Consider the following 15,441-nt stretch of genomic DNA (forward strand, 5'->3'; position numbering starts at 1 on the left):
CTCAGTAGCCAGGAATTTCCTGTAATTTTAGGAATTTCCTGTAATTTCACAGGACAGAATATTGTAAATATTACAATTAGATGTTGTAACTTGGATAAATGTCCTCTTTCAGACTTCTGTAAACACTTAGTATTTTTTTTTCAAATATATTTTTATTTTCTCTTAAAACTGATGAGAAAACAGAGTTCACAATGCACAAACAAACAATTTATTACTGTACCAAACTGGTTGAACATGCGTTGTCAAACATATGTCCTCTAATGTCCTCTGCCCACTAATGTCATCCAATGTCCCCTGCCCACTAATGTCCCCTGCCCACTAATGTCCCCTGCCCACTAATGTCCCCTGCCCACCAATTCAAAATCCAGCAGTTTCCTCAAAAGTGTGCAAACTGGTGCGTTCAGCCCTCGTTTTTTCTCTGCCTTGCTGCCCGTCTGGGGATTTATGCCGCAAAAGGCTCTGAAAACAGGGGGGAAAACACACTTATCAGGTAACATTTAAGACTATAACATGGTCATAACCATGACATGAAACATTAAGGGATCTTTATGAATGAATGAGTGCGTGTGTGTGTGAGACTGAGTCATTGTAGGCTATATGAGTATGTGTCTGTCTGTGTGTATGTGTCTGTGGCTTGGCACGATCGATGCAAGGGTCTGCGATTCGAGTGCACCGGGGGGAGTGTTGTTCATCGGATAGAAATTGGGCTGAAACCGTGATGCATCTCCCTTTAAAAGCTTTGCATCTGTAAAATATGATTTCTTATTTTATATAGGCCTGTATATTTTTAAATGATTATTTTCATTAAATTTACTTTCATAATTATCTCAGCCATTTCCCGAAGGAGCAGACTATTAGATGCGGAGGGGTAGGCCTATTTTCAGGTCTAAATTCATGAGCATTGTTTACAAATAGAAAGATCTCTAAACCGTGATTCTAACACCCGAGCTACACCGGGCCTCTACACGCGCGTATTACGCTGAATTCTACCGACTCATAGATTCAACTGATGTCAGCGATTCTGGCTACACCAGGAACGTGGACAGCGCGGACCCGGCGCACGCATGCTTTAAAATAGGAATTGGTTCTATTTTTCCACGCACTCGCACATCACGCATCTGCGAGACAGAGAAAACTTTCATCTTGTTGGATAGCTGCACGTTGTTATAGCTATCAAACACAAGTCCCCACCCTACTCTGCTTCTGATTTGCTAAATACGTTTTTTTTTTGTTTTTTTTAAGTGAGAGCTGCCATAGGTTTTGGGGAACTCAAAAATGATAAACCTTTCTGAATTTCCATCCTGATGAAAATTTCTTCACAACCGTGTCACGCCGGAGATCCGGCACGGTGCCGGAATACTTTAACCCCTGAGTGTGTGCCTGTGAGAGATTGAGTGAGTGTCTGTTTGTGCGATCGTCAACCCTCTCTCCCCATCCCCTCTCCTCTCTCATGCCTCTCCTCACTCATCCCTTTCTCACTAAATTGGATAGCATAATTTGAGTTTTTTCTTATACTTGCAAAGCAATGTGTAAAATCTGATCACTCTAAATACGAAGTAATATGTCGTTGTATTAAGTGGGCCGGGGTGACTTACTGACAACCCTAACTGTAACAAAAAATGTCAATTACAGAAAAGTTATAAACATTGATTAAGATCCCTTCATATATCAAGTCATTGCTTATGGAGGTATATCTGATTCAAATCAACTGAACGCCTGTGACAGTGCGATTTGTAGTTGTAGAGAAAAGCCACACATGTGCATGAGTAAATTTAAAGTCAAAGAGAGAAATGTTTTAAGAGCAAACTTGTAGACTTTTTTCTCTCCCACAAACACAACACAGCAGTTACACCTTCTCAAATTCTTCATTGCAGGTTCACAAATCATATTCCACATATTACAAATTAAGAAACTCGATCACATTTTTGATACAATTGCTGCAGTGAATATGGTGCAAAACGCATTTACACACCCGCATCAAGAAATGTGAAGTTGTGGAGAAATTTTTCACATCCGCAAATCAGTACGTGAATTCATCCAATGAGAGTTGCACACATGATGAATATTTCTTGTATATGTCTTGTATATGTATACTGCTCATTTTAGTTCACGCGACCGTTTCTCAGCAGGTTTAATGGATTATATTAAAAAAGGTAAATATAGTTTCAGTGTGAACTTAAAATACAATTGTGCATTTCATTTCATAAAAGTATACAAACTTAATGAAATAATGCACAATTGTATTTTAAGTTCACACTGAAACTATATTTACCTTTTTTTAAATAATCCATTAAACCTGCTGAGAAACGATCGCGTGAACTAAAATGAGCAAATCGCACTGTCACAGGCGTTCGGTTGATTTAAATCAAATATACCTCCATAATTGCTATGATCGTTTTCATGACAGTGCCATGTTTAAACTCACCTCTGAATGAATTCAAGTGTGCTTGCGGCTTCTGCCGGATATTGCAAGTTGAAGACATAGTAAGCAGCGAAGACTGCTGCCAATCCATGCAGGAGGTTGCTGTGGGGCCCCATAACACATGCTCCTTCCATGGACATAAACCACGTGTCTGCGCCGCGCAGTATCTCTCCTGAAACCCATTAACAATATGATAACTTAAAGCTGCATAACACACTATTGCCACCTACATGACTTCATTAATGTTCAAGTGGAGAAAGACTCGCACACCTCCACTTGAACATTATTATCTCCTTTGACCCCCGCACCCTCCATCAACAACTCAAAGAAATACATTTTTTAGGCGCAACAGTCCTCCCTCAACCACGTGAATTCATTAAAGAATTAACTTCAACAAAATAAGGGAAGATTATACCTGGTACAACTAATCGAGGTGTGCTTGGCAGGGTGACAGCTCTCTCAATATCGGCAGCTGTGGCAGAGGGCTGGAGAATAAAAACCATTAGTTAACCATGGTTAAGTTGAGTTAACAACGACAAAGAAAACTTGCCCCAAAAGCTGTAATGTTCTACTCAACACCAAGGGGGAAATCAGCTTCAATTTATGGTGCCAAATGTAGAAACAGCTGCACATGGCAAATATTTTTTTTAAAATATTGATGCCATGTCAATAAAACAGTATATTAAAATTATTTTATGAACTACATGGCAGGAAGCAATGGCTGATACTCAGGCTGTTCAGAGTCTATGGAATATTAGAATAACTTGTGCAAAGTGTCAATAGCAAAGGATGGGGCTGGTGACTTATTTCTGGTAATTAACAATTACAAAATAGCAGGACAGAGAATAACAGGAATGGTTAATTTATGTATATGCACTGCAAGTTATACTCACATCAGCCATAAGGAAGATTCCATCCCCCTCCTTGAAGTGAGCAAGCAGGCACATGATGGTGCAGATAGCTTTGTTGCCACTCTCTTCATTGTAGGCTTCCAGAACCTTCCCCACTCCTGGTGTCTTCTGCTGTTTGAAGTACTCTATGATGTTCTGACTCCTGTTGTCTATGGCAGCTGGCAGCTTCTCCTGGATAGGAATTCCGGTCAGCTCACTGAAATGGGAGAACAAGCCCTTCAAGGAGAAGAGAAAGGGCCAGTCATCCTTAATTTTTGAGACGCTGTGTGGAGGGTCAGCATTGAGATCACAACGCTGGAGAACGTAGGTTCTCTGAAGCCATCTCTGAAGCGCTCCTCTCTCCATGCCTGACATTCCTTCCTAGGGGTGGGGGGTGGGGAGTCAAAATTTGGATGCATCAATACTCAAAAATAAAATATAGGTTTGTGCCTAAAGCTGCCTAAATATAATTCCCACTATTCCTACCTGGGCATATAGCTGCTGCATCTGAGTCTTCATCTCTTGTAGGGTTTCATCAGTCTCCCCTGAGGGGAATTCTTGAGGTGCCCATCGGACACATCCATATTGATCTACAGGACCTCTTCCATTTGTCATCGCCTGACGATTGCTGTGCTTATTCTTCCTTAACCGTGCCAATGTGTTGTTTCGATTGACGTGCTCGATTCTGGTTTTTACTTGCTGGACGAGCGATGCCCCAGCTGTATTTTCATCATCATCCACATCCCCAAAACATGTAGGGTACTTCTGTATTATATCGTTTACAACTTTCAAACAGATCCCTCTATTTGGATTTGGATTGTGCACCTTCATTTGATCGACAAGCTCTCTGACCATCGCTCTTCTGGCAGCAGGATTCGGTCAGTAGAATTTGCAATGGCTGACTGGATCTCTGACGTCATCTTCTCCCAGTTAACCTTCAAGGATGCAAACAGAAAATGGCGAAAAAAAAGAGAGAAGGATACAAGGATATAAACTTTTAAGGGTGCATTTATAGTCAATTTCAGCATCAGACTCAAACGAAGCAGTGATTAAAAATGTAATCTAAGACATCTAAGAGGCCTGTCTGTAGCCAGTTGTTGAGAGTTCCACTAAGTGGTCTGTCAAAAACGATCGAACGTAGCGAGTTAAGTGGCTCCAAAGATGTTTTTTTCCAGGATTTGTCAAAGAGAATTGAGATGCCTGAACGCGATTAGAATAGTTGGCTATATGAATTTTTATCTAATCCTCGTCACTCCCAACAATAGTTCAAAGCAAGAAATGAACTCACAGGGAAATGGGGTACCTTAGGCTAAGTTCTGCGTTATGTTTGTGATCCAAAATATAGCCTGCAATAGATGCTTTTACAGAACCCTGTCGCTCAGTATTTTAATCTCTATCTCTCGCTCTCTCTTTGATGTAGGCTAGGCATACGTCACCAACATTACACCTCGCTGTGTAAGCAGGTAAGTTGCAGTCCATCTGCAATAAATATAATATTTAATATTTCGTGATATGGGGGAAATGGGCCTAAGTGAAGCATCAACTGTCCACAAAAGCATACCTAGGAGAGTTGATAATATGTTCCTCACGGCCCCAGCATCCTACACGAACGCACCTTGGAATTCCTGATCATAGACAGGCTTCTCGCTGCGTCACTTTGAAGACGAAAGCGAGGCTGAGGTTAACATGGCTACGACGTGAATAAGGCGAATCGGTCCAACAAAGTGGCATTCACCGAAGACAGTGGCTGATGTTTACGTCATACCAATAATGTACAAAACGTAGCTTACCCAACCCATTCTATTCCATGTATTATTGTTTTCATTTTTATTTTTAACGTGTCCAATCTTATAACAAAATCTTAGAAAAAACAAATATCGGCCATTGCCATCGGCCACATTGCTATTTTGAACATCGGCATCGGCCCAGAATTTTGCCATCGGTGGATCTCTATCGATTAAAATAGAAATATATTTTAGGAATTGCCAAGACCCACCCCACCTTAAAATGTACAGGCCATGGTGAGCGTGGTGAGGGCATTGGGTTGGACTTTCGGGGTGTCTCAGGTGAGGAGAGTTGTGGACTTCCCACGGGGGACAGGGTTGAGGAGAGTTGTGGAGAGCCAGGAGGAGATAGGGCTGAGAAGGAACCTGAAAAAATATTTACCATTAGACCACTATGATCCAGACATATTATGGTGTATTTAAACACCAATCATATTTTCTATAAAATAAAACCATTCATTTTTCATTTATTTCAAACTTTTTGTTGTGGTAGCCCCAAAAAACAACTGTAGAAAGCCACCTGACAGCCAAGGTCACATCATGTCACGCTTAAAAAAAATTTAGATTGGTGACCAGGATGGGAATTCCATTTGGCCATCGATGTTGCAGTTTTTAGGGCACAAAATGAAAGTGGATTTCACAATCTGCCAAACACATCAGTTAATACATCACGCCACAATCATACCCTATATATATATTAAAAAACAATCACACCATCATCACAATTATATTGGAATACTTACACAATCCTAAATCAAATACCCTAATATGCTACAAAACACAAAGCACACTCAGGGCATAGTTCATGAAATAGGCTAGTAAGGGTACAAAATCAATACATTTTTACCGGGTATGATGGGGTGGCTATGGCAGAGAGGCTATGATGGTGGAGCAATGATGGGAGTGGCACCATAAAAGTAGTCTAGAGATCGCATAGTTAAGAGATTTTGGGTGCGTTCATAAATTAACTCTGAGCGCAGTTTCCGAACCGTCAAGAGTGTAGCAGAGCGTGTTCGGAGTGAATTTACAAACGCACCCTAGGTTTACAAGTTCAACTGTGAACATTTCAATGTGTAGCCTAATATACTTAGAATTAAAAACAGTTAAATCATTAAATAGGATGAAGGATAAAAGTGCCTTGTGTCACTCCATGCAGACGACCACCCCCATCCCGGAACCACCCATAGAACCCGAACCACCCAACCTACGGTTACCTTGAGATGAAAAGGCACGGAGAAGCTTTCTAGACTGGACCACACGGAGAAAGGGCAGAATATTTTCTTCACTTAGAAGGCTCATGTCCTCCTTGTTCTCCACACCAAGTTCCTCCAGGCCTGCCATCAAGGTAGTTAATGTGTCTGCGGGGAGGTCCGGAAGTACTGCCGAGACAGCCCTCCTGAGTTCCTCCTGTGCTGCAGCCATGTCTCTGCAAAGGAGTGATGGAGACAGATCATTGTAATGTCACACATTGTGTAGGCTGGCAAAGGATAATAATCCAGTAGATCATCATGCCTCATGCAAACAAACTGCTCTTGAGGTGTCCCCAAAACACTATAGACCCCAATGTCCCTCAACTTAACAAAACAATATACTTCTGAGACAAAGGACACAGAGCCATGGTGCACAATGATCAGCTCTATCTTGCCAACCTCCAACTCTTCTTCAGTTTTCCCCAGCAAAATAAACATGCCCTTTTTGTATGATGTGCCCTTCACCGTCACTGTGTGAGATGCTACTGTATCTTTAGATTTAAAATGCAAACCAACAACAGCCTCTTGGATTTTGTCGCTGTAGTCATTTACATAGAATGTCATCTCTTTATCCAGCAACACACTCGGCTGAAACATTTCACCTGCACTCAAGTATGCCTGGAAGAGCTGGTGTCTCTCTGCGACAGTCTTGCAGATGTTCTTGAAATTATGTAACTTCCTAGCACATCTTTTGAAGAATGTGTGCTTACTCTCAAACCTGAGAGTCCAAAGGCGAATAAGGGGACCAAAGTGGGTAATGAGCTCTGGATAATGAAGTAAATAGTGGTGTTTGGGCTTCAGAGGCTCATTGGGAAAGAGCTGCCTTCGAAAGTAGATATACTCCTCAATGAGTATTTTAAGATAAGCAACCTGATCTGTAGTGATTGCTGGTGCACAAATGAGCTCTACAATTTCTCTGAGCTGCAGCACAAGTTGCCAGGCAGCATCCTCACATGGATTCCTAATCCTATCTCCTATCAGGAGAGGGAGCAAACGCAGGAAGCACCAGTTCTGGACTGCATGTCCACTAAGTCTTCGGCTACCTGGTGAAACATCGGCTGGTTTGTCCTGAGCATCATTTCCCTTATAGTTAAACTGATCTTTGCACCTGTTGAGATGTGTATAGTTGAAATGTTTCTCCTCAACTAGATGACCAATCAACAAACTAAGGTCACAGGAAACAATGCCTTCAAACAGGTCATGGCCAAGACATGGGGGTAATCCAGGCTGGCAAACATGAAAGAAGGACAGTTGGTTAAACGGAGAGTTTGACTTGATACCACATTCAGAATTTGTACCAGTGTTTTCTAATTCTTGTAGATGATTCAGAAAAGACTGTTCTGTACGCTTGTTGCCACATAATAATGGAGAGCTCTCAAAACTTGATCTTTTTATATCACAATACCTGCAGAAATAATGGCTCACACTAAAGTTCTCAACAAATCCACCAATACAGTGAGACCCTAAATTGTCACCCGAAATAGCACACAGTCGACCTCTGACAATTTGTCCATTATTTATCTCGATGCCAGTTTCCTCAAGAGCTTTCAGGTCTTTTATGAGGGGCTCAAATACTTTGTCCATCCCAAAATATTTGAAGTCCTGCTCCTTACACAAGAGAACAAGCTGCATTTGATCTATGGATGATCTGTTGTGAGGCAAAATGTCTGTTAAAGTGAGATAAACTGCTAGAATCTTGTGTTTCTTTTTAGAAGATCCAAGTGGATTAACCACTTCAAATGCATCCTGATAAAGTATAAGACCAAGAGAAGATGGCTCCGCTTTAAATAAAGGGTTGCACTGAGCTCCCTTCCCATCATTTACATCCTGGAAAATATCCTCTGATGATGGTTGGGAACGTGTTGCTGCATACTGTTCCTGCATGGACTTGCTTTTAAAAAGTGCAGCCAATGTTTCTTTAATAGAAACATAATGGGCAAACGATTCCTTACCTTTCTCATTGATACCTAATAACTGAGGCACCGGCTCAACATAATTAAAATGTTTTTTAAAAGCCGTCTTTCTTTTCTGGTCTGTGCTCAAAGGCCCACTGTTACAGGCTGTGAGGAGATCGTCTTTTCTCATTTCATCCATAATGTTACTAATTGTGGCCTTTGGGATTCCAAGGACAGTTAGTTTCTCACTCAAGGTATTAAGCAGATTTGTCAGACTGACATGATGGACATCTTGATATCCTTCAATAATCGTTTGTATTGTAGTAGCCGGCAATAGTAGTTTAGCCTGAAGTTTTAGATAGAAAAGTGTGATATTCTGAAGAAAGAGGGATTCATCAACTGCAACAGGCACTTCTTGCTCATCATCAGAATAATTAACGTTAGATGGTTCACACTCACTCACTGATTCACTGGCAACAGGTCTTTCTACATTAGAGGGGTTTTCTACATGTTCAACACTGTCATTGCGGTGCTTCTTAGAAAGATGGGATGCAAAACTCGACAAAACAGAGAACCTTCTATCACATCCTCTAAATGGGCATTCAATGTGTAACCCTTCACGCAAATGTGACCTCAAGTGACAAACTAGTAAAGATGATGTTTCACACCTTACTGCACAAAAGTCACATTGTATAGGAGTACATGGTCGCTGACTATTACTCAAAGGAACATCTGGTTTGTGGTCTCTGTATATGTGAGCTTTAAGTACAGGAATTTTAAGATACTGTCTGGAGCATTCAGGCACACCACACTGATATCTGTAATTAGCACTATTACTATGCAACTTAATGTGCTGAGTAAACTCACAAACTCTATTAAATTCCTTACCACATGTGCTAAACTTGCAAATAAACATTTTGGACTGTTGCTATGTGAAGATTGCTAGCAGCTAGCTCACCCTCACAACACGTGGTGGTTGTCTGAAAATTTTCGGCAAAACAGCGAAACGGACAAAAAAAAGATAGAAATATACGATAATGTTATAAAATCTGTACTTAATATATATGCTTTAACAGTTATAAGAAGATTGCAAACATACAAACTACCTTTATATGGCTAACTAACCAACTCACTGACAGGAGGCAGACGTGACGTTCTTCTCAGAAGTCAAGAGCGCAATGAAAAACTTTCCACAGAACACCGGATTTTCAGCAAGTGCAAAAAGTTGAGAAGAGACCTTTCACGATAAGCACTTGGAAACAATTTTTCTAAGATGCACGCGCGCAGTTCAGTTTAAGATTTGACACCTTATCTAGCTAGATTACAAACAGAAAAATTGTTTAAAAATGACATTCGAATATTCCCTCAAAAAAAACCCCACATATTCTAACATCTGGTTGCGCATTTTGTCAATGACGCGCATTACGTAAATACAGGACAAATTAATACAAAGAGACATAACTACTTGTATAGGTAGTTTATTTAAGTTTAAACCTATTTGACAACGTATTACCTACACAAAAACAAGTAAATCAACTAATGGCCAAGACCGTAGAGCAGACCTCTGAACTCTCGCTCGCTCGCACTCTCGTCTCGGCCTCACCGCTCTCTGCGCATAACAGTTTAAACGAACAACAACAACAATAAACAAATGTTGAGTTCTGATCAAGAGTTTTGTGCAAGCAATTTAAGGTTGCGACTCTTGTCCCATATAGCAGGCTTCATTCAGTGATCGAAACAAATATTCTTAACATTAATTGAAGTTTTAGAACCGACATTGAACGCTCCGAGCGAGCTGTGCTGTGGTAACTTAACGTTAAACATGGAACTTTTCCTTGACATGAAACGGTAAATAATCAAACCAGTGGGAGCCTGCAAAAATGTGCTGTCTCTAACCTAACGTTAACGTTACCTTATTCATGCAATATCCCAGGCAGCACGCCTATTCGGAAAGCAGACAGCCGTGCCTCTGCTACCGCGGGCATGTTTTTCCACATTCGAATATTATTTTTCACCTTCGAAATTCTGTTTTTAAAACTATTCGAATATATATTCGAATTTAGAATATTCGTTGACAGCCCTAAATGACAGTCGAGCTAGCTAGCCAATCCATCCAAACAATGAAAGAACCATGTTGACGTTACTTTAGGCAGATTAAAAATAGCATCAATTTGTGATGAACAAGGTGGTAGCTAACGTTAGCAACTACCAGTACATGACTGATGGAGGAAGAGACGCGTTAATAAAGTTAGCTACCTTATCATAAAAGCACCTATTTCTGCCCAACCATGCCCTATTTCCAATTTAGCTAAACCACAAGGGGACAGCTTACTTCATGTTAGCTAATCAAAGCAGACGAAACCGTCACCATCCACTCAGATAAGCAGAACTAATAACGTTATATCTGTATTATAAAAATACATATGTAAGGGCAACAGTAAGTTACATAACGTAAAGTTAACTTACCTTCGTCCCAGAATGTTTGCTTCTTCTTTCTTCTTCTTCTTTCTTCTTCTTGAATGTCAATGATGGCTCGTCCAGAATGTTCGTTTAGAACTAACCGCCTAAAAATTCAAACCGCGGTGATTCCATGATGCAACGCGGTGGCTGTAAAACCATTGTAAAACTCCGCGTATACAGTGTAGTTACAATAATAATACAGGACTGTCCATTAATTTCCCATGATGCATTGCTACTTACAGTAAAAACACAAATACAATACATTCTTGTAAGATTTACTGTAGAAATTACATCAATTGCTAACAGTGTGACAAGTTGTGAATTAACTATCCGTCTTCTTTTAGGTGGGTTGGTAGGCCTACTTCCACACTGAGAGAAATGCTCCTCCCAGAATGAGTCGCATCGCATCTCCTTCAGTGTGCCCAGGGAAGCTGTCACCACTTCTCCTTCAGTGCACAAATCCACTGTTTGGGACTGCAGAATTGAATTGGCTGGCTTCAGCGCACCAAGCACATGCAGAAGAAATTTGCCAGTGTCAAAGAAGTTCTGTCTGTTAAGCTGAGTCAAAAGACCACATGCCTCTGTGTTAATGTCAAATGGAGCACTGTCATCCTCTGCTATCTCAGACAGAAGCCTCCTGATGACATCCTCATTGTGAACAATAGACTTGGTGACATCATAATGACTGGTCCAGCGAATTTCTAATAGTCTTTTCAGTGTGGGTGTACTGTATCTATTTGCAACATAATGTCTTTGACAAAATGTGTTTAGTGAACTGGACCAGTCAAAGAACTTCTTTGCCACAGGTTCTGCATGCATTGCATGTACCACTGCCAAATGGAGTTGGTGGTTGTAGCAGTGCACATATGGGATATCTTTACCCACTTTGTTTTGCAGCAAAGCCTGCACACCGCCCCTCACTCCTGACATGACAGAAGCACCATCATAACACTGAGACACTAAATTGTCACCATTGTAACCCAGGTCAGACAGATTAGACAGAATTTGGTCACACACATACTCAGCATCAAGCTGATTCAATTCAATGAGGCCGATTAGGTGTTCCTCAGGTTTGAGTTGCGGACAAATCTAATGATGACTGACAAATTCTCAATGTTACACCGATCCCTGGTACCATCACTTTTAATACAAAGGCCAGGAGAGTCGGCCTCCTCATATTTGGTCTGGATGTCTTTTAGTACCATTTTGGCAAGAGTTTGAATTATCTCGTTCTGAATCAAATTGGACGTGTATTTCGCGTTTTCGGGAATGCTTTTTGCAATCTCTGCGAGTTTAGGGTCTTTTTGGAGGGTGTAATAAAATAGCCGAATTAAAAGACCTTCCTCATCCCCACCCCCGTGATGGTGCCCACGTAGAGCAAGTTCATTAACCGCCAGAAACTGAATAACTTCCCCAATACTTTTTACATAATATCTGTTTTTTTCTATGTGAGTTTGACCAAGCTGGTGAACAATGGTATAATCGGTCTCTGTCCGGCACTGGTATTCCTGCCACGCAGACATGGCTCTGACATGCGCAGTGCCGGAGGCATGTTTCTGAAAACCACTGTTTTTTATCAGCGCTTTTTTCCAATTGGTGTAGCCTACTTTTGTGAATGCGTCATCTCTTTCTGAATTGGAGACACTAAATTTACGGCAGGGAAAGCAAAAGCTGGCATCACGTAAGAGAATATTCGAGCCATGGTCGAGACTGATACCAGCCCGCATTGAAACACCTGAGAGCCTGTCCAAATGGGCGCTTAGGATAGCTACTTAGCTTGGGCTGGGATGGGCTATACAAATCTAAGTCAGGGGGAACAGACACGCTAGAGCTGGAGGTGGATTGTCTGTTTTGGGGAGGGCAGAATGTTGCTGGCTCCGACACAGATGCAGAGCTGGAGGATGGTGCATGTGGATTTTGTGGAGGACATGCGTTTGGAGGATTTACCGTTGTGGATGCAACAAGGCTCTGCTCGGTGTCGGAAGCAGAGGTACTGGGCTTGTCAGAGGCAGCATGTTCACTGTTGCTAGCAGGTGAGCTGAGCTCAACAGAGACAGCTTGTATGGAGGGCGAAGGACAAGGTGCCTGTTTTTTAATGAGCCACTTATGCATTTTTTATGTTTAATAAAAACTGGTCTAATCCAAAAGCCTACTTCATTGACTTCAGTCAGTCAGTGCCAACTTCAGTGACTAGAGACTAGCAACAGCCTGAGCTACCCAAAAAAGTGCACACAAAACTTAACTGTTCAACCACAAGAATTTCAGGAAAAGCTTATAAGTACACACTAGCATTAAATGAGAAAAGAACAAAGTTGTGATCAGTGAGACTGTTAACATGAGCTGCCAACAGATTCAAAATCTATATCGTCTGTGTGCAGAGTGACTGTGACTGCTGCGCTCTCTGGTTGTTAAAGTGATCCGGCAGCAGACTGACACACCCCCAATAACGGCCAATAGAAAAGCAATAGGTTAAAAAAAAATTTAATGAACGTTCTGGTTAGGACTGTTCGTTTTTTATTTAAGGGGCTACTGGAGGAGTTTTGAGATCTATAGTCAAAATAGACTTAGATAGATGTATTTAATTGCATACTTATATTTTTCACAGTCATCTTTTTACTTTAAGACCGGGGTAAAGCAAGGAAGACTACAATTTACCTCAACAAGGCGACATAATGAACGACACTAGTCTCATTCGTGGAGGTGGAAAAACAAGTTCTTTGTGAAATGCAGGATTTATTGTATTAAAATTTAAATGCAAAAGAAAAGGTATGAGTCTGCTGTTTTTGTCAATTTTAAGTTTTAATTTAAAATGTTTGCGAATCAGATTTTAATATAAATACATGGTTAAATATTTTACCACTTGCTTGAGCAACTAAATATATTCTACATATAGCATACGCACTGCACACGGCTTTCTCTCATTCATCATTTGGCCATTTCAGTAGATTTACTCACTAACATTGTTGTGGAAACACATTAAGCGCATGGAAACTAAAATATGATATAGTATAATATGATAGTATCGTGCTACAGCGCACATTCTATCAGCTGCAGTCCCAATACTCGACGTACATTCACATCACATGTTAATGCAGCGGTAGAGTTAAACTCACAGGACACTGCACTTATTCGCAATCACAAAAGTTCATTATTTGCTCGTGCTTTAAAGCTTTGACAGGTAAACATTTCATTGGCGTTCTGTTCTCACATTATTATGCACTTTTTCTGAGTGCGTATACGTCCGAAGCACGCGCACACTGTCAAACAGCGCCTAACTGGATTTTTGTTAGCGATGGGAAAATATGCACAAAACAATCCACTTTTATCTTAATTTATCATCAGATGGACAGATAATTTCTCAGGGGAGGCAGGGCTTATCCTAGGGGAGGCACTGCCTCCCCCAGCCTCCCCCTAGACACGCCGCTGGTTGGGGGGCGTGGTCGGCGTGGGGGAAAACACAGAGAACATCATGTTTATTTGAATGACAAAATGTCTTATTGCGAAGCATAGACGCCTGCCGACCGGCAACGATATATTGCTAAATTAACTGCAATTAGAGGTGGGCGATACATCGTTTATACGATAATATCCAAATTGTTGTCTGGACGATATGCAAAATTGGGATATCGAATATTTCATAATTTGTACAATGCGACCCCACAAACATGAAAAGAGCTGAAGGAAGTTAAAGAGAAAACAAATAATGCACACTATAACCTTCTTAAAAAATTAGATGTAGCGATTTTAATATTGTAGGGGTTTGTTTATTTTATTTTTTGTACAAAATCACAATCGTTCCTCAATTGCACGAGAGTAGCCTAAGCTGCTACTAATTTGCAATATACAACTACGAAGTTCTTACCTGTGTGCTATGACGTTTCTTAGGTTGAAGCAACAATCCAAAATCGTAAAGAGTAAAGCCGATGTACGATTAATAAAATAGCTGCTAGGAAAGGCAAAATATGCGTTGTTTGCGGAAAAATGAAGTCTGAAGTTAAAAAGTTTTTCTTAAATGTCTGTGGCGTCCTCAAGTGGCGAGCTTCGTGATTGCATCATTAGAAAATTGCATAATGAGTCCAAAAGATGGAATACATTTTCCCAAAGAGATCGGTTTGGTACGCATTACAAGCCCAACCATCCCGGTGGTTGGACCATTTTTCCCGCCGACCAAAATCCGCGATGGAGCGAACACAACAACGTTGCGCAACATGAAATGGCAAATGAAATGAAAGCGGAACGAAACTCATTATTTTGTGCTTCACGGACCGTTTATCAGTTCGAACGAATGTCAGCGCAGCGCGAGCCGATCTTGATTAAGCGACACCGTTACTACATAAGAGATCCAGTAAACAAAGCATTTGAATTCGCCACGTAATATCATCGCTACGAGATCTAGTGAGAAGCGTTACAATTTCTCCGTTATTAACTGATCAAACAGCGCTGATGTGGAAACCAGGAGAAACATCGTCCATGAATGAACTAGTTATAGGTTTTAAGTCCACAGATCATTCACCATGGATTTAATGTAGTAACACTTAACTTGTAACCATGGAAGTTTGGCAGAAATATTAAAATGCTTTCAATTTAATGTGTCTCCCCGAACATCCCGCTGGCCCGTTTCTTGCTCTCTCATTGGCTTTAGGTCATTAATGTAGTTTTTAGTCAGAACACATTCACACAGCAGGATTTTGAATCGCCGACAGGTCCAGATATTTAGCAAGCCAAATATCTCACGGATAT

At 40.9% G+C, this 15,441-nt stretch overlaps 1 long non-coding RNA gene and 1 pseudogene across 1 annotated transcript; both read right to left on the minus strand.

Moving 5' to 3' along the window:
- Positions 1-335: 335 nt before the first annotated feature.
- On the minus strand, positions 336-10,742 carry LOC143703974 (uncharacterized). The gene is made up of 4 exons (XR_013191510.1): positions 10,708-10,742; positions 2,838-2,907; positions 2,426-2,594; positions 336-459 (listed from the first exon to the last, which is right to left on the minus strand). It is a non-coding gene; the product is annotated as an uncharacterized LOC143703974 (long non-coding RNA).
- On the minus strand, positions 3,286-6,437 carry LOC143703894 (uncharacterized; annotated as a pseudogene).
- Positions 10,743-15,441: the final 4,699 nt, after the last annotated feature.

The sequence above is a fragment of the Siphateles boraxobius genome, unplaced genomic scaffold (assembly GCF_051911475.1).
Source record: "Siphateles boraxobius isolate OS27281-9 unplaced genomic scaffold, OSU_SipBor_1 39, whole genome shotgun sequence".
Taxonomy (NCBI): Eukaryota; Metazoa; Chordata; class Actinopteri; order Cypriniformes; family Leuciscidae; genus Siphateles; species Siphateles boraxobius.